Source organism: Sparus aurata, chromosome 19 (assembly GCF_900880675.1).
Source record: "Sparus aurata chromosome 19, fSpaAur1.1, whole genome shotgun sequence".
Lineage (NCBI taxonomy): Eukaryota > Metazoa > Chordata > Actinopteri > Spariformes > Sparidae > Sparus > Sparus aurata.
In genome coordinates this window covers 11,220,761-11,238,692 of record NC_044205.1, presented here as the reverse complement: position 1 = coordinate 11,238,692, position 17,932 = coordinate 11,220,761, and the positions used below count along the sequence as shown (strand labels likewise).

General features: G+C 39.0%; 1 protein-coding gene across 1 annotated transcript in view; it reads right to left on the bottom strand.

Moving 5' to 3' along the window:
* The window catches only part of ntng1a (netrin g1a), a 302,462-nt gene that overhangs the window by 216,332 nt on the left and 68,198 nt on the right, over positions 1-17,932 (bottom strand). Inside the window, exon 4 of the mRNA XM_030397931.1 lies at positions 952-1,010. The gene's annotated coding sequence lies outside the window, so the exon portion shown is untranslated. The remainder of the gene's footprint in view (positions 1-951; positions 1,011-17,932) is intronic.

Sequence of the window (17,932 nt, the reverse complement as noted above, 5' to 3'; positions counted from 1 at the left end):
GTGTAAGGTGAAGACAGCCAGAGGCAATATATCTGCAAAGGGAGGATATCTGCTTCCTCTTGTGGAGAAATGCCGTTAATTACCTCTATTCCTGCGCTGAAACTAACCTGAGTGACCAAAGTAAAAGTTAAATCTCTGATTGGATGAATCAGCAGCACAGACTTATTGAGTTCTTATTGATCTCATTGAGCTGGGAGACACAGCTGGAGAGGCGGTGGATGCTTGGGCTGCATCCTTTCTATTCAAACTTCATTATATCTGATTAAAGTGACTTTGCAACGGCGCATCATCTGGTCACATCAGATGAGTGGATTAGCATAAAAGGAGGGACTATTTTTTTTCTTCTTTCAAATAGACTGTTCTTTAATCCTCACACCATACATTTTGTATGCAGAAAGTCCCTTACACACACACACACACACACACACACACACACACACACACACACACACACACACACACACACACACACACACACACACACACACATCACATAACCACAATCACCTGCTGCAACCACTTGCAAAGATGTGACCTTTTGTTCTTTGCTGGTTAAGCTGATAAAAAGACAATGGACAATGACAGTGACATTGTTTTCAAAACATGTCATTAATTTCAAAATACTTCATGAAATGTGCTTGGAGCCTTAAACCAGCATTAATGCATTATAAGATGTCACTGACTTGTACCTCCAGTAAAATGTGACAGGATGAGCAGGTATAGATAATGGGCAGATGGACCTATAATTCCCATTCAAGTGTATTCTATTCTAAAATGTCTGGGATACTTCATATTTACATTTGCCACAGTGAAAATTAGTTGATGTTTCTCCCTTTATGCATGTTTTTCTTCCTGCTGCTTCTGGTTCTTTTCTTTTCTAAACATTTCCTTTGCATGTCCCACATGCGGTATATATTCATCAAGTTCGTGTGTGAGCTGCAGTAGACTCACCCTTTCTGTCAAACTCCTAACTCCATAGCACCTCCATGACTCTCCGCAGACAACAGAGCCTGTATTAATCAAACAAATGGCAATCAATGATGATATCAATTTCACAGACTAACTCATATTTAGTGATTCCTTTTTGGTAATAAACAAAACTTTTTGACCAATTTAGTTAAACTAATATGTCTTCTACCCAGCATTGTCTGATTTGATGCTCATCCTCTTTGATCCCACGACCATACAGATGAAGCCCCGTCTCCCAGATGTACATTTTAGACAATTCAAAACAGCTGCTGACTCTATGTCTAAAACACCCATTAGTCTAGAACTTCACATAGCATTCAGAACTGCCGACACTGTGCTACAGAACTATGGTACGTGCCCCTTCGATCACGTTATCCAGCTATTGGTCGTGTAAACTGGCTTCACAGACAGAATTGCAGCATTAACTTTACCCATCTCACAACATAGTCGCTATTGATTGGCTTAATTTGGTGCAGAATGGCTCCGTCCTCTAGACTGAAGTGATGGCAATTATGTCAAAGATAATAGTATTCAAACCAATTAATCTGCACACGCCATAGATGCAAACATTCAATTTGAAAGCATGAGGTCGAATTTTAAAAAATATAGATTTTTTAAATCTTGAGAGTAGAAAAAAATGTCCATAAACCAAATTATATTCACATCAAGAGTGCAATTCTTTAAACTCCCATTTAGTCTAATCCATTTTGGCATGAGAAAGTGAGAGGAAAGGGATTAATCATGAAGCAGAGAAGATGACAGAGCTGCTTAGATTAGCTGCCATTATATTGTTTTGTAACATATGTTTGACCCTTCATGTAATAGCAAAGTAGCTGAAATTTTTTAATGTTATCTACCACAGCTACAAAATATTTTAATAAGATTTTTTTATTCTAATTGATTGTCTGAAGAATTTCACAAGCACTCTGGTTAAATCACTTACCCTTTTTAGCATAGAAAAGTGGTCAAAGATATTTACTATCAGTGCTATTTCCATATCCAAAATCTAAATTCCATTTTTTAACCTTTGTTAGATCACAAGTACACCCCTGTCCAGGTGGTACTGGAGCAGCTCTCTGTTATAAGGGTTAGGTCCTTAAACCAACAAGGTGTTTCCTAGAAGTGGAATTAAATAGGGACTGCTTATGCTGGTAGCGAGGGGACATGCCTAGCTTCTCACCGCCTAAGTCCAAACGTCCGCCCTGCTTCGGCTGGCTTGGCACCTGACTTGAATAGCCCTTGAATCAAATACAGCCACCAGACAGGCCGTTAACGACAGCTCTCCTCTAAATGATCTGTGCACTTGGTTTGGTGCTAGGTTGAATTTGATGGACTTTTTGTAAACCCTAAGGGACTGTTTCAATTTGGTAGACTAGAGCAACCCTTATGCACCTTTAAGATATTTTGCACACTCATCAACTACTTCTTACTTCCATCAAATAATCATAAAATCAATGTCCCCAACTTCTACTTTAACTGCATTACTAGGGTTATGGTTCCTAACTGTTCATTTTCATCATGTTTCATCAAAGCATCTTATCAAAAAGGGACACATTCTTTTCAAAAGGATGCACTTTTATTTATTTTTTGAAGTGAGTTCGAAGGTGCACTGTTTACAGGGCAAATTTGTTTAGAATAAATGCATTTAAATAAATGCAATGCTTTTAACAATTTCTTGGTCATTTAAAGTTTGTTTTAGAGCAGAAAAAAATTATCAAGTAAAATCGTAAATAGAGTTTGGTGTGAAAAAATCGGAGATTCAATTTTTAGTCCATATCGACCAGCCCCTGAAGGGTCTCAAAAGTCATTGTCAGAAAGCAACCTGTATTTTTGTCAGTTGATAATTTTCTTGAATTGGGATCTCTACAATAATCAGATGAACGTTTTGACATTTCCGCTGCAATGACTCACCTGTAATTTTGCAAGCACTTTATACATCATGACATTTGGTTGATGAGGAGGCCCTGTTCATTGTTCTAAGATGCACATAAATTTTTTAAGAGGATTTGTGTGTTGTAGCTTGTGTGCAGCAGCTGTTTGCTGAATGGAATTTCTGCTGTGTTTTTGTATCACTGTGATCTCTGCCCTCTGAAGCTGGCTTGCTGTCTTCTCTTGTAGCATCACTTCAGGACCTTGCAACACGCCAAACAGATCAAAAAGAGTGGCATCAAAGAGAAAGCTTCCATCAGTCAATACATTTCAGCAGGACGCAGGTCAACACAGCCATCGAAACACCATGGCCTATGTAAGGGGCCATCCACATAGAAACGCTTTTGTGTGTAAACACACATGTTTTGCATCGTTTTGATCCTGGTCTCAGGATGGAAAAATCTGAAAACGCTGCCCTTGTGTTCTCGTTTGGACAGCAAATCTGCATACCTAGCGTATCGATGACGCCATCGCCCCACCCCTCGACCTCTAGCCTTCGACCTCTTAACCCCAGAACATCTCATAACATCAACAATGGCAGACTACATGCTTGTGTTTGTGCCGCAGAAGATATTGAGCCTATTAGCTCCGTCTCCCATTTTCTCAGTTTTTGGTGAAGTTCAAGCGCCACCTATAGGCCTGGAATATGAACTACAGTGTGCTGAGTCGTTTCAAATGGATCCATTTGGACGCAAATATTCTTGAAACGATGCCAAGAAAGACGGGGGGAAAAAGATCGCTTTGGTGCATGTGGACATGGCCTAAGTATGGCTACATGACAAAACAAAATGTACTTCTTCATGCTGCTTCTACTTTAAAGACAACCAACTACTATGCTTTATTTTTTCGTAACAGAGTAATGCAGCTTTTCCCTCTCTTTGGTACTATCTCCCAGTTCTAATTATCCAAAATCAACCTCCTGACATTCTCAAACACAATGTTCACTTCTGTTCAGTGTCCTTCTTAAGTGCCCTGGCCAGCTCTTATAGAACAAGTCTTTACAGGGTAATCCCTGTGTACACAATACGCCTGATGTGCTTTATAAGTAATGCTCCAACAACAGCTGTGCCAGATACTTGTCATTTAAGCTTTATTGGAGAATAGCAGCTGCCTACCCAGTGCAGGATATGCTGAGAAGGATTGGGTAGAGGGTCATACTTGGTCCGACTGGTAAGCTGTGTGGTGATATCCACTTTAAGAAAGGTCAGTTGTCAGCTGAGAGATAAGCTGGCAGAAAAGAACATCAAAGCCAAAGACAGCATCTGAAACATCCATAGAGTGTCAATTCAGGAAAGTGGGAACAAAATGTATAAATGTCTTTTTTACAAAAACATTTGGAATTTATTTTATTTCTTTATCAATCCAAAACAGGTATGACAAACACAAAATTTAAGAGCTCATATAGTAATATAAAATAATAAAAGCTAAGCTATGCAATTTGCTTGGACCCTGGTAGACCTGTTTCCACTTTTTAGTTCAGTAACACTAGCCCATTTGTGTCATCCTGCCACAGTCTAATTCCTCCAACCATACTTTCACAATGGACTGAAAATGTTTTGACACTTCTCATAATAACTTACATATAATAAGTTATAAATGACAATAGTCAACATCAGCTAAGTTTGCTAAGTAACATCTCCGGCTGCTTGTTGTGAAATTGCTGATTAATGTACAGTATTTTGTGATATATTTTTCAGTGATAATGTCAAAATAATCCCATAATGTTGCAATTTGTAGAAGCTAACAGCATCTGCGTCTGCTGCTGTTGCTTAATTGCAAAAATACAGGAGCTCAGTGACCATAAGGGAGTCACAATAATACCCGCATGTTGTCTCAAAGTGTTTTAGTGTTTTAATAATTGGATCTGACTATAAATCCGTCAGCTGAATTGACAGGTGCTGATAATGGTTTTATTAAAGTAATTATGACATTGTGACATTTAGTTAGTACCCAATATTGTCCATGATTCCCTGCTTCAGACTGCAGAAACCACATAGAAGACACTGAAACACTTTCCACTTTGTTGAAGACTCACTAACTCTATCAAGTGTAATTTCAGTTTTTCAATTTTTTCCTTCTCTTTTTGCTCAGAGAGGTTGCGACACTTAACACCACTGCCTCAAAACAGTGACTGGTTCTTGTTAGGCAGCATAAGAGATGCAATAGATGGCCTTGCAAAATAAGAATTCATTAAAGTTTCTTGCTATGTCTCCCTTGAGGTTCGTCTTTGTCCTGGCCCTACCGCATCTCATTTCAACCTCTGTCAAGATGTGCAGGGCATCGTTTTATCATTCTCTCATCATTCGCTACGGACCACTTTGAATTCTCATCTTCCCTTATTGTGTTTCAGGAAGCACAATTATAACACAGAAAAAGTGATGCAATATTACTAGAATCCTTCTCAAGGACTTTTTTTTTAATCTACCCTTACTTCCTCCTTATAATGCTGACTTATTTTCCCCCCTTCCATACAAAAGCCCCACACATGGATACGAGAACAATGTGTGAAACAATATTCGGAGCCCTCCCCATTACTTTAGTATAGCTGCAGGTTCCCAGAACGGTTCCACTTGTGAGTCAGGTCAACCTCTTTTACCCAACCAGCTATCCTATGACATTTCCCTGCCTTACTAATGAGACAGGCTTGGTGAGGAAGGCCTGTGCTGAGACCAGCAACCTGGCAGAGTTTGGCCCCAAGGGCCTCTCACTGGGCCCTGATTCCCATTTATCCTTGTGAAATATTCTGCTTCTGTTTTATTACATAAAGCAAAAGGCATGCTGTGCGCTCGCTGCAGGTTGCTGGCACTGTAGTTAAAAATGTAAAAACAAAAAAGATTATTTTAGATTGTAATTGGTTTTATCAAAAGACATAGTTGGTACCGCTACTCTATTCTTGTTTACTTCCCTTTCAAAATATAATAAGAAGAATGTTTGAATTCAGTGTACGAGACAGTGACAGTGGCTGCTCATCTAGACCTATAAATTCCAGGAGTTTACCACATTTAAAGCATTTTGCTCGACAGCCCTTTACTTCCTTTATTTAATGTCCAGTATTTGAATATCTGAGACATCTCACTGGTATAACCGCTCTTGAGTCAGAGAACTCTGCGAAGGCTTGCGGTTAGCATATTTCTGAATAGGGGAGTGATAATAGTGCCTAAATCTATTTAAGGGAATACATTTCAATAATGTCTCAGACTGCATTAGCCTGGTTTCCACCACGTGTGTAGATGGTGTTAAAGATGTTAAACCTATGATCTTTCAAAAGTGATTGCCTGATATGTTTTTCTCAGGGCTGATACTAATTACAGATGAAGCCACTTCACCTTTCTTCCTGACCAGGCCCTAACCTGTTTCAATAGTCAATAAAATCAGCGATGGAAAGTGACTAAGTCAAACATGCTTGGGCAATTTTCAAGAGTAATGTATTTACTAACTGCACTAAGGAAAAAAAAAAAATTGTTAAGTCTCATTCCCAGGCCATAAAATCGTTTTAGGTTAGAATTTGGGGCTAAACACTGACCAAAAGCATTGGTACGTCTTTTGTTGAGTGACGAGGAGAACAAGAAGGTCATCGTCATTGTCTGATGTTGAACAAGATGCTGAACAAATGTTGCAAATTTGCATTGCTGGCTGGATAAATAGTTTTTTATTGTGAAATATATTTGAAAGTGAGTATTTCAGATTTTCATGTTACTCATTTGGCATCTCCCTGGTGTATCGAGGCATTTAGCCTGATAAAAAGAGTAACTCTGTTCTCAGGTTGCCATGACCTGTCTGATACAGATTCCACTCAGTCATCAGAACATTTTGTTATGTCTAAAAACATTTCCGCACCCTGATGGTTCTTACATGGCGCGCTCAGAGCAACACATTTTCCCTGGACACAGTGTAGCCACAGGGAGCCATTCAGAAGTTCATGGTCCCTCTCTTTCACCTATGTGTGCTGATAGCTCGCAGTGTGACCAACAGGTTTTAATCCACGGTGTTCTCTCAGACCAGCAAGAGTTGCGGGAATTGTTGTGATTCTGACAGAATTACAGGTGGGTAGGTAGTGACCTCTACCATGCACTCAGACTATTCTACCACCTCGGAGGGGGCATGTTCACAGGATGAAAAGAGTGAACAGCCCATGGCACTCAAGCAGCAGGATACTTTGGAATTGAAGCTGTGGATATAAAGGCCATGATTGATTTTTCAGCACCCCTTCTGTAAGTTTTTACTTCTCATCTCACTTCACCGTTTTGTCGCAGATTTGTTCAAACAGCAGTGTCCTGTTGTTCAACAATTGATAATGTTTTCAGAAGCAATGTGAATAAATGTGCATGACTATGTGTGTGGTCAGTGGTTGGCAGGGGGTATCAGAGGGGTGGTGGGGTTGTTTTAGAAGTGCTTTACTTGAAAACAAGAAAACGGCACTTTTAAGTATGTAGATGCTGTTTCTACCAATCATGACTTATCTTTGCATAGTTTTATCAGCTCGGCTTCCTTCCCCAACAAACGTTTTGCTTTTTCCACCTGCTCATACAATCTATTGAATTCTAAAGAGCTATGTCTCAGATCAGCTGATGATTGTAAACTGATTTTCTGTTCCATAGATCAGTCATAGATCAAGCTGTCATCTCAATTTGTCTGAGATGATTTGCCTGTCTCAGACGAATTCTTTTGATCCGAGTATAAAACCTTCAACACAGCACAGAATCTGCACTAGTGCCTGTCAGGATAGGTCCTCTAGCTCAAACAGTTCAGAGGCTTGTTCACCTCTTCATCTGATTTTCCAGACACTACCACACATTTCTAACATGATTAATTTTGTCTTGGCTAAAACTGAATACACTACAAGTTGGGCCACCTTGGAGTCTGAGACAGGAAAAGAGCAGGGCACAGTGAGAGTGCAGCAGGAACTAAAGGCAGGGAGAGAGAAGCAACTGTTACACACATACACAGACTGAATTATATCATATATGCAATAGGAGTCAAGAAAAGAGCTTCATGGGGAATACAAATGGGATGGAGTCACGTAGTAAGATGCAGCAAAGACATGCATACAAATCATCCCACCCAATGATGAGAGAGGGGGAATGAGATGGACGGACAGACGGACAGCAGCAGACGCCTGTGCTACGAAGAGAGTTCAAAATACCCAGGTTATCTTTCTGTTATCTGGCTTCACTAACCTTAACAATCACAGTCATGCTCAAAGACGAGGTTATCAACTCGATAAGTCAACCCGTGTTTTCCACATCTAGCTATGAGCATATTCAAAGCAGAGCGGAATGTGCAAACTATGATATAGGACTTTAGACTGTGCAATATTTATTATAAGAAGATGCTTATTGACCTCGTAGTTGACCACTATGACCACACACGAGTGCACACACTTCCCAAAATTGTCATAATTTACTCAAACCCTCATTCAACCACTTTGCCATGTCCTGTCACTCCTTACAGAGTTACATAACACATCTGGTATCACTATGAGTAAACAAGCCTGACAGGAAACCTGACAGACATTCCAGCTTCAACAGAGTCTGTATTTTTCTTTACAATGGTTCACATTATCATGTTACTTTTGTGCTGTATGATTCAGTCACGGTTACGTTAGCTTTAGACACAAAAACTACCTGGTTAGGTTTAGATTTAGATTCTATACATCACTGCACTAGGAGGGTACTTGTGACACTGGGGGGGTAACTACAGCGCTAGAAGCAGAGGACTTCTGACCAGGCTCTATATTAGATGCATTGGGAATGAGAACAGGCTACTATATCAGTGTGTCAGAAGGAGATGTACTTCTTTCTTTCCAACATAACTGATTATCAAATGCTAACTCTTGTGTACCTGGTTTCTGAGTTTGTCTCTAGCTTTCATTAGGTATTAGGTTTCTTCAAGTGGGGATTCATAATGTGTGATAGACGATACGTGCCACATTTAGATTGTTGTGCATCCCTTCTTCTGTAAAATCAGTAAAAATGAACTGCTGACACACAGTAGAATATGTACTTCATCTAGTTTTGCTTGTCGAAACTGTACATTGTAATTTTTTTCTCATTTAGAAATAATGGTAATCTATTCATTTTAAGATAGGAAAGAGTGCTGATGTGTCCAATACCACGGAGGACTTTCCCAGTTTGTACATTTTCCATCCATTATTTGAAAATATGAAGCAATACCTTATCAGTTATGTCAAACTGCTTCCAGTTCTGTCACACATTTTCTTTCTTTCCAGTCAGCTTTCTTTAATCATCTTTAATCATCAACATGCATTCATATGTCAGATATTCAATTATTTAATGGCTTGTGGAAATGGATGACAATTAAGTCTATAAATCCTGTGTGATAAGTTAGGTTGCTGTGGTTACAAATGATGAACCAAAAGCAGGTTCCAACAGAGGAGCAGCAACAGGAAATGACAGTGAAAATGCCTTTTCACTACCTTTGAAATTTTGTGCTGTGCAATTAAAGACCACATTTTTCAAAACCAGTTCATCATTTAAGTATTGTTTTAACAAACTGAAAGTCTTCACAAACTGCAGTTTCACCTTCAGCTAACTATGATTAGGCACACATCCAATAATGTTTTTTGCTCCTGTGCAAAAAAATAGCTTCTGCCCATTGTTTATGCAATTAATCAAGTAATAGTTTAGCCTTAAGAAGGAATTCAAATTGCTACTTTCATCCAACCAACAGTCCAAATTTATTATCATAAATGTCAGAGAAAAGCAGCAAATCTTCACATTTTAAGGAGCTGGAGCAGGCAACTGTTTTAAAAAAAATACTAGAAACAATTAATCAATCTTTAAATATTTGGCAAACAATTTTTTTTCAATCAACAATATACCATTTGACTTCTCGTTGCTGTAGTTGAAAACAGAAATTAAATGGACTGCTTTATTTACCCAAAGAAAAGTACCTATCTTCTAAGTTATTTGAAATCATTAGTGTATTGTCTGCATAGGATTTACAAAATTGTATTAGGTTAAATGTAATTTCATTTGCAACCCATGAATCTACCACATCTGTTTTTTGTCTGACTTAATGTCCTCTTTTATTGCTGTCCTATTTGTAATCAAGTATGAATCCGACCTTGACAAAGGCAGCCTGTGCCCCTGTAGTCCGGTGTCTGATAAACTGTGCCCACCGGGACACAAATGAATACCATCGCTTCTGTGAATTGTTATTCTGCGTGTAATTGTCACATGAACACAGGAGGCAACACATCACCTAAGCAACTTCAACTTAATTAATAATTATTAATGGGTGCAGAGTAAACATGAAATTCTTCAGTTTGGATTATGGTGACCTTGAGGCCAAATAATTTCCCACCATGAGGCCTGTGTTTTGCATTCCTGATAAATACCTCATGCAGTAAATTGTGGGAACTCTCCTGCACTCGGACAGACAATGAGAGGAGGACCTTTTCCGAGCATAAAAGCTCCAGTCAGCAGCGCCATAATTGCTTTTCATACGGCAAATTTGCTTTTACTTTCTCTCAGTTAATGAAATTAAACCAGAACATTCTTCCCACAATCAGCAGTGCAGTGGACCTAAATGTCAGTGGCTCCAGGATTTCTTCATTCAATTTGAGCAAACACCCAGGAGAGAGAGGGTATATGGCATGAAGTGATTGACAGAGTTCCATTACAAGGGCTTATCAGACCCCTGTCTGCAATTATCCAGGTTCAATATGGCAGTGGGATTTGATTTGCGCCAGGATTATAGTCACAAAGATGTCTGCTGAAAGGGGTACCGCTCCACATCGTGACCCCTCTATAATTTTCATTAGCATGTCCTCCACTGCTAAGGCAGCACTCACTGCCAGCTCATTGTTTTGTCAGTGTTTTCCTGGTTAGAGCATATCAGTGGATCTTTTTTTCCATAGGCCTTTTCATGAGGATTTTGATATTAACATTTGACATTTGTTTCATGGTTTGTTGTCTTCATTCAACCTTTGGCTGTGAAAGGTTACTGCCAAGGTGTTTGGCAAATAACAGTAATAACATTAATAAATAAGGTATTTGGTCACTTGGCTGTACCAAACACTTGCTGTTAATGTGGGGTGTGGCTGCTCTATTGTCTCATCTCAAATCATCAGTTAACTTTTGTAACAGATGCCTGCTAAGTCATTACTGCCATATTATCTCAGGGTTTAGTGATGAAACACGCACTACATCTGCTCATCACACACTGTACGTGTTTACTGCATATGAAATTCTGACTGTTAAAAAAAGCAAGGCTAACAGTCTACCAACATGTTATTGGCTCTGTGTGGTTATGCTTAGGCTCAACTGTACTTTGAGCTAAATGCTAACATTCTAGTAATGTGTTACTGTTTGGCACATAAGTATAATACTATTTAACAGTTATGACTAAACACAAAGTATGGTACATGGGACATCTGTATGGGACAGATGTATAATTCGCATAATGAAAAAAGAATCACACTTTTTTTACAATTAATTTGCTAAATATTTCCGAAACAGTTATTTACTGTCAGCCACAGAAGCATTGAAAATGTCTATTTAGCATAGGGCTTGGCAATATACAATATATATTGTTGTCATGATACGAGCCCATGCCAACACCGATTATTAGCAATCAAGGAGATTGAAAACTGATATTTGGAGACTACATTCCTTTGCAGTAAAAATAAAAACTTTTGATTATTTCCTTTTTCTGCTATTTTATACTTCCTCTCCACTACATTTATCTAATAGGGACTGGATCTTTGCAGATTCAGATTATTCAGTGTTTATTAGAGGTGTGGAAATCTCTCAATAATAAGATGCATCGAGATGCAGCGTGGAAGATTCTGCATCGAGGCAGGCGCAGAGCATGATCCAGAATCTGCAGCTTACGTTGACTGATGATTGTCGAGCCACAGCTGGACAATAAAGTTACATCACGATGTTGCTCCCATGCTTTGTATTGAATTAAACAGACAACTTGGGGCACATGTCGGATTCTATGAACAATAACTAATCACGTTAGACACTTTCAACTGTTATATAATATTATTGTAGATTACAACAAACGTGTAAGGCACTGCAGACGGATCAATGTTTTGTTTTTGTAATGTTTATGTACTAAGGTAGAGAAATTGAAAAGATTCAGCTTTTATTTTGTAGACTGCTGGAGTCTGATTATTGGAAGGACTGTCTGAAAAAAGGGATGATGAAAAAGTAGCCATGTGAAGTAATATAATCATTGAGGATGCCCTACACTGAGATGTATCGAAATGCATGGAGAATCGTTGACAGCTGAATTGTAATCCAAGATCATTTTGAAGATTCACACCTCTAGTGTTTATAGGCTTTTAATTGTAAATGGATTTGCATTTCTATAGCACTTTTCCAGTCTACTGACCATTCAAACCACTTTACATCACTTGTCACATTCACCCATTCACACACACATTCATACACTGATGGCATAGGCAGAGGCTACCATGCATGGTGCCAACCTGCTCATCTGGGGCTCAGTATCTTACTCAAGGATGCTTTGACATGCAGCCAGGGGAGCCAGGGATTCGAGCCAGCGACCTTCCAATTACTGGAAAACCCGCTACACCTCCTGAGCTACAGCCAGCCCCGCTGTCAGATTTTGTTGTGGGCAGGACATTGTGTGAGAGGATGTTGCGTCAGAACAAGGTAACACATTGACATTTAAATTGGTTTACTTTATCAGCAATCTGACACATTCACATATACCATTCATTACTAATCATCATTTATCATAAATATATTTGAAATTTACTGTGATTTTACCCTTAATCCTAGCATTTAAGCATTAAGCATTGAGACATTTCAAAATATCGAGATATATATGGTGTGTCGCGATACAGCCTAAAAATACTGTGATATTACTTGAAGGCCATACTGCCTATTCCTACTTCAACACTTAGAAACTTCTTACACCAGGAATCTTGGTCATAATAATAATAATAATAATGTTTTTTTTGTTTTTGGTGTAAGCCAGAAAGCTAGCCCTAAAATGTCAGCATCTGGCTCCGGAGTCACTTTATGAAACAGATAAAGGGACTTAATGCACCTGTTAATTATTAGCCTTAATATTTGGCTTGCATTCTGAGATTCACGCAAGAGTGCAACATTTATGAAAGCACTTCTTGCACTTCTCGCAAGTCTCATGCCCGTTTCTGTAGATCTGTGCATCCTGCATCCTGACCATTCAGACAGAAGAAAAGATATTCGACTTCAGTTCTTTTTTTTTTCTCTGCCCCTTGCAGCCGGTGCATTTTTACAGCAACATGTCCTGTGGTCAGCACAATTACAGCAGGCTGAGGCCAGTGGCGGCTTGATAGGCTGGGGGAAATAAATGCTTCCAGTCGCAGAGGCAACCAATTGTTGAAGGACAGCCATGCCTCGCAAATCACTCAGAGGGAGCAAGAGGGGGTGCTCTGATGTGGCTCGGTCAGCAGACGGGGGACAGCACTTGGGTAGCACTGATTCTGTTGTGCCCCAACACAGAAAGTACTAAAACAATATTTAGTGAAGTGAAAAGAACACACACACACCACACCACACCACACACACACACACACACACACACACACACACACACCACACCCACACGCCAGGTCAAGCATGCACACACACATCTCTGCAGATTCACACAAGCTATTATGCAGGCACTCCATTATTCCTTCATTCATAAACTCATACATGCACAGTCACACAGCCTGCACACAGCAGCCATGTATTTACAAGGGCAGTTACATCATGTCAGGGGTAAGATATAATGGTAACATGCAAACACACACACACACACACACACACACACACACACACACACACACACACACACACACACACAAAACACAAAGATCATCTCTAGAGGCCTCTAAACAGATGAAGAGAGAGAATATAAAATGTTAATTTTTTGTCTTGCTACATAATAATGCAGCCAGCACAGACAAAATGTATTTCCATAATGACTCTGGCTTGGTGTGCATATGGGGCGTTAGCTTCCCCTCGGCAGGCGCTGCATGTGAAATGAGCTGCTTTCCAGCTGCCTCTTTCATGAACTCTCGGGGGTTCGTCTGTCCACTTGCGCACACTGCCCTGACATTAAACGCAACAGCTCAGAGCCACACAGGTGGGCAACTTTATTCAACATTCATGACGTCCATCCATCCAAATTTCAAGATGACAAGCCAAGGTGTGTGTGCTACTTGCATGGTGCTGAGTACATGTAAAATATTTGGAGGATGAATGAGGGCATCAGGATTCATCTAAAAAAAAAAAATTAGAGGTGAATTTCTGGTTTTGAAACTTTATTAGTGAAATATATATTGAAATGATGGTGACTGAACATTAAAATTGTTGTTTTTATTTGTCATTCATTCTGCACACGTATGAGACAATATGTTTAGTTTATATGTGGGAGTTTAAGGCTGATTTAATCTCAGCTCCCTTGTCAAAATCGTGGCTAACTATGCAAATATTGAGTTTTCAGAGCACTTTTCCATACCCTGATATGGTGAAACTCAGTCTGTTCCTCAGTTTTTAAATTGAGCCTCTCTTGCCTGCGTTTGCATTTTCTAATTTAAACAGATTTTCTTGCATTCCCTAATGCATCACAATAAATCTAGTTCCCACCTGAGCAGCTGTCATTTTAAAATGACAATGAATACATTATGAAAATATATGTTTACGCTGTTTAATGTCTTCATTTTCTATCTCAGTAACTTCAAAGACTACATATAGCTGAATGAGTTCAGGGTTAAAGAGGTTGTCTCATTTAATTTGATGTTTAATCGCACTGAAATATTAAAACCCAAGGTAAACTGACACGGGTGGATCTCATGGCAACCAGAGAAATGCTGCTTTTTAATTCCTGCCTTACTGGAAAAGTCAATAGTGTTGCTGTGCTCATCAATAAAGTCATTTCCACCAGGCCAGCAGCTTTCGTTACACAGAATGGCGACTAATTATCTGAGGTTGATAATATTGACAAGACAGTTGTGCTGCAGATGATACAGACACATAAGCAAAGTGAAATAAGATATTTCACAATTATTGACAAATGTGTGATCAGGTGACCATTTTATTTTGAATAATTCTTCTGTTGCTCCACTTCTTAAAATGTGCAAATACATTTATTACTATTATATTTACATACTAAATGTTAATTCTACACAATTCCTTTTACTTTATGGTTGCAATCATAGTTTAAACTATTAGGGAACAGCATAACCCACCCCCCACCCCCAACCCATTACCTTAATGTTAATGGAACCACTTGATTAAGTTTAAGTACGCCTGCATATAAAAAGGAATGAGAATATTGGCTTTGCCTACCTGAATCATCCATGTTCACCGTCCTGTCAACTGAAGCTGGTTACGCGAGTAGATTGTTGGTCATGGTTTTCTTTCTTTTTCTGTCTTGCTTACTTCATGTCTTGGTGTCACGTACATCACATTACTGTATGAATATATCAAATAATCTCATCCAAATCATAAGCCAACCCCAAATTTTAAATACAATTATTTTCTCCGTTGTCTTGTCAGGTCAGGTTATTCTGATCATGCTATTGCATTTTCTCGTTGTCCAGCTGGCTCTAGAGGCAGTATTTTCTAACCATGTCAGGGGAATTATTCTTATGCATTTTAGAATAATGTCACTTGCCAGTGACACTATGTCTCTCTTTACATTAATTTTGTCCCGTTATTTTTTGGCTTCAGCTAAGAAAGAAATAGTTTGTCCCACACGTCCAAAATTCTTTGAACACATCAGATAACCTTCCACAACGATTGCAAGCTCTTTGGTGTAACTCTGCTTTGAATGAAGTTCCATCGTGACAAATGAATGGACTTATTGCACAAAAAACGTTGACAGCAGTGAGCGGTCATTATGTTTACCAATACCCAACCTGTGCCTTGTGCAGCCCCCCCGCCCAAAAAAAAGCAGATTTGCTAGAGCCTCATTTTGAGGTCAGAAAAGCAGGATTTTTCGGATTTATCCTGAAGAATCACACCCCTGCTAGTTACCTTCATTTTAAAGTAATATATTACGTTACAAAATTACCATCTGTGTAGTTTAATCTATTACTTATTACACCACTTTTCTAAGTTACTTTCAACAAACTGCCTAAATAGCCTATATCTTTTTTTAAATAAATGAATGTCCTTGGACTCAGGGATAAGCAGGCAGACTAAGGAACAAAGTCTGATAGATTATGAGAAAGGAATAAATATTTTTAACTGTAAGCTCAGTCATATGAAACACAATAGACCTATACCTTCCATTATGTAGCCTATAATGACATGACAAAAATCTTTATTTCTATGCATTTTTATTTTAGTTCACAGAACAAGGACTGCATGGGCATATGTGATTCAAGAATGTAAATTAAAGTGCACCCGGAGGATTTGGCCTCATCATCAGGCCTACGAAATACGGCTCATTTCAGTCACACAGAGACTGAACAAGAACTTATAGGCTCGGCTATATCAATTACAAGCATAACTTATATTAATATGGTCATGCAGGTGTAAATGGATTCTTTCAAAAACAATAAACGCTTCACTACAGTCAACAGCAAGGACTGAAAAACATTACATGACTTAACTGTCATAATGTATTACAACAGATATATACAATATCATGAGTAATGCGTTATATAACTGTTACTGCGAAAATAAACATATTACTTTAACACGTTGCTTTGTCACATTTTGACCCCAACACTGGTTATCAGTGCAATTAGCAAACATTTTAGCTGACTTTTTGACAGCTGACACGCTAGCAGGGGCACCAGAATGGACACCAGAACCGGAGGCAGACGCGTGGGTCACACAACCGGGCTCTGGCAGCTTTCCAGTGAACATGAACGGAGAAGGACTGAACACACCCTCCGAGGATTACAGAGGCCAGTTTGATGACTGGGAATACAGTAAACAGTGATCTTCACCAAATCTGACCAGAATCCTGACTGAGCCATACTTTCAGACTATCACCTCTTGAAGGACAAAATGTAATTGTGGGGGGGGGGGGGGGGGGGGGCATTTTAACTTAAGTAGATATCTCTGTAACAAAAAACATCCTTTTGGAAGTATTTCTTATACTGAAATACATAGATATTGCACTCTAAATGTGTTGGCTGTTTTATGTTCTTTACATCATCTTTTCTACAATTGCTTTCCCATATACTCAGGAAATAAACACCTCAGGAGTTATTTCACACTGAGGTGAAAAATTTGGCAAAGGAGCTGCGGAGAAAGAAGATGGAGAGAAAAAAGTGTTCTTCAAATACACCCTGCTAATGAGCTGGCGAGAGATTTACATAGCTTGATGACTAAGGATCCTGGGTAATTACCTGCGTGCACCTCAAGGTTTAATCTGTGATGAGTATAGGTCTGGTGACAATGCAAACCAATCAATCCTTGTCTCAGGAGGTCAACGGGAACAGCAGCTCCCCTGGTTCAACATGAGCTATCTGTTGACTTATAGTGCTGCTAGAGATCACCGATGGCTTTATGAATAATTTCTTCATTAGCTCTGAGGACAGACAGCACTAATAGAGATGTACCTCATCTTTGTTAGTATGGATCGTAATAAAAGGGAGATTAGAAACACCTGAATTAATCCAGCATTCCTGTGGAAAATGTTTTAAAAGTCTCAGACAACTCTCCACCGCTCAAGACTGTGCTTGTATTGTTCATGGCTTGTTTGAAAACAAGAATTTCATTACCTTCTGTAATATAAATAGTTGATAGCATCAAGCTTCAGGAAAATGTCTACACAGTTTCCCCTGATATTGAGGGGAACTGATTCAGCAGCATTGAGTTAAAGCTAAAGATAAGGGTGCATTTCAACTAAACATGCTGTTCTATGAGATTTGTCTTCATTCTTAAAATTAATTAAAAGTAAAAATGTTATTAAAATAGCCTAGAATCAACAGTCCACAGACACAGTAATGTTTCCTAAAAGCAGGATTTCACTTCAGAGGCTAAACGTGCTGGCAACTTCCAAACCAGTGCATGTTTTCCATGACATTACTTAAGCCATTCAA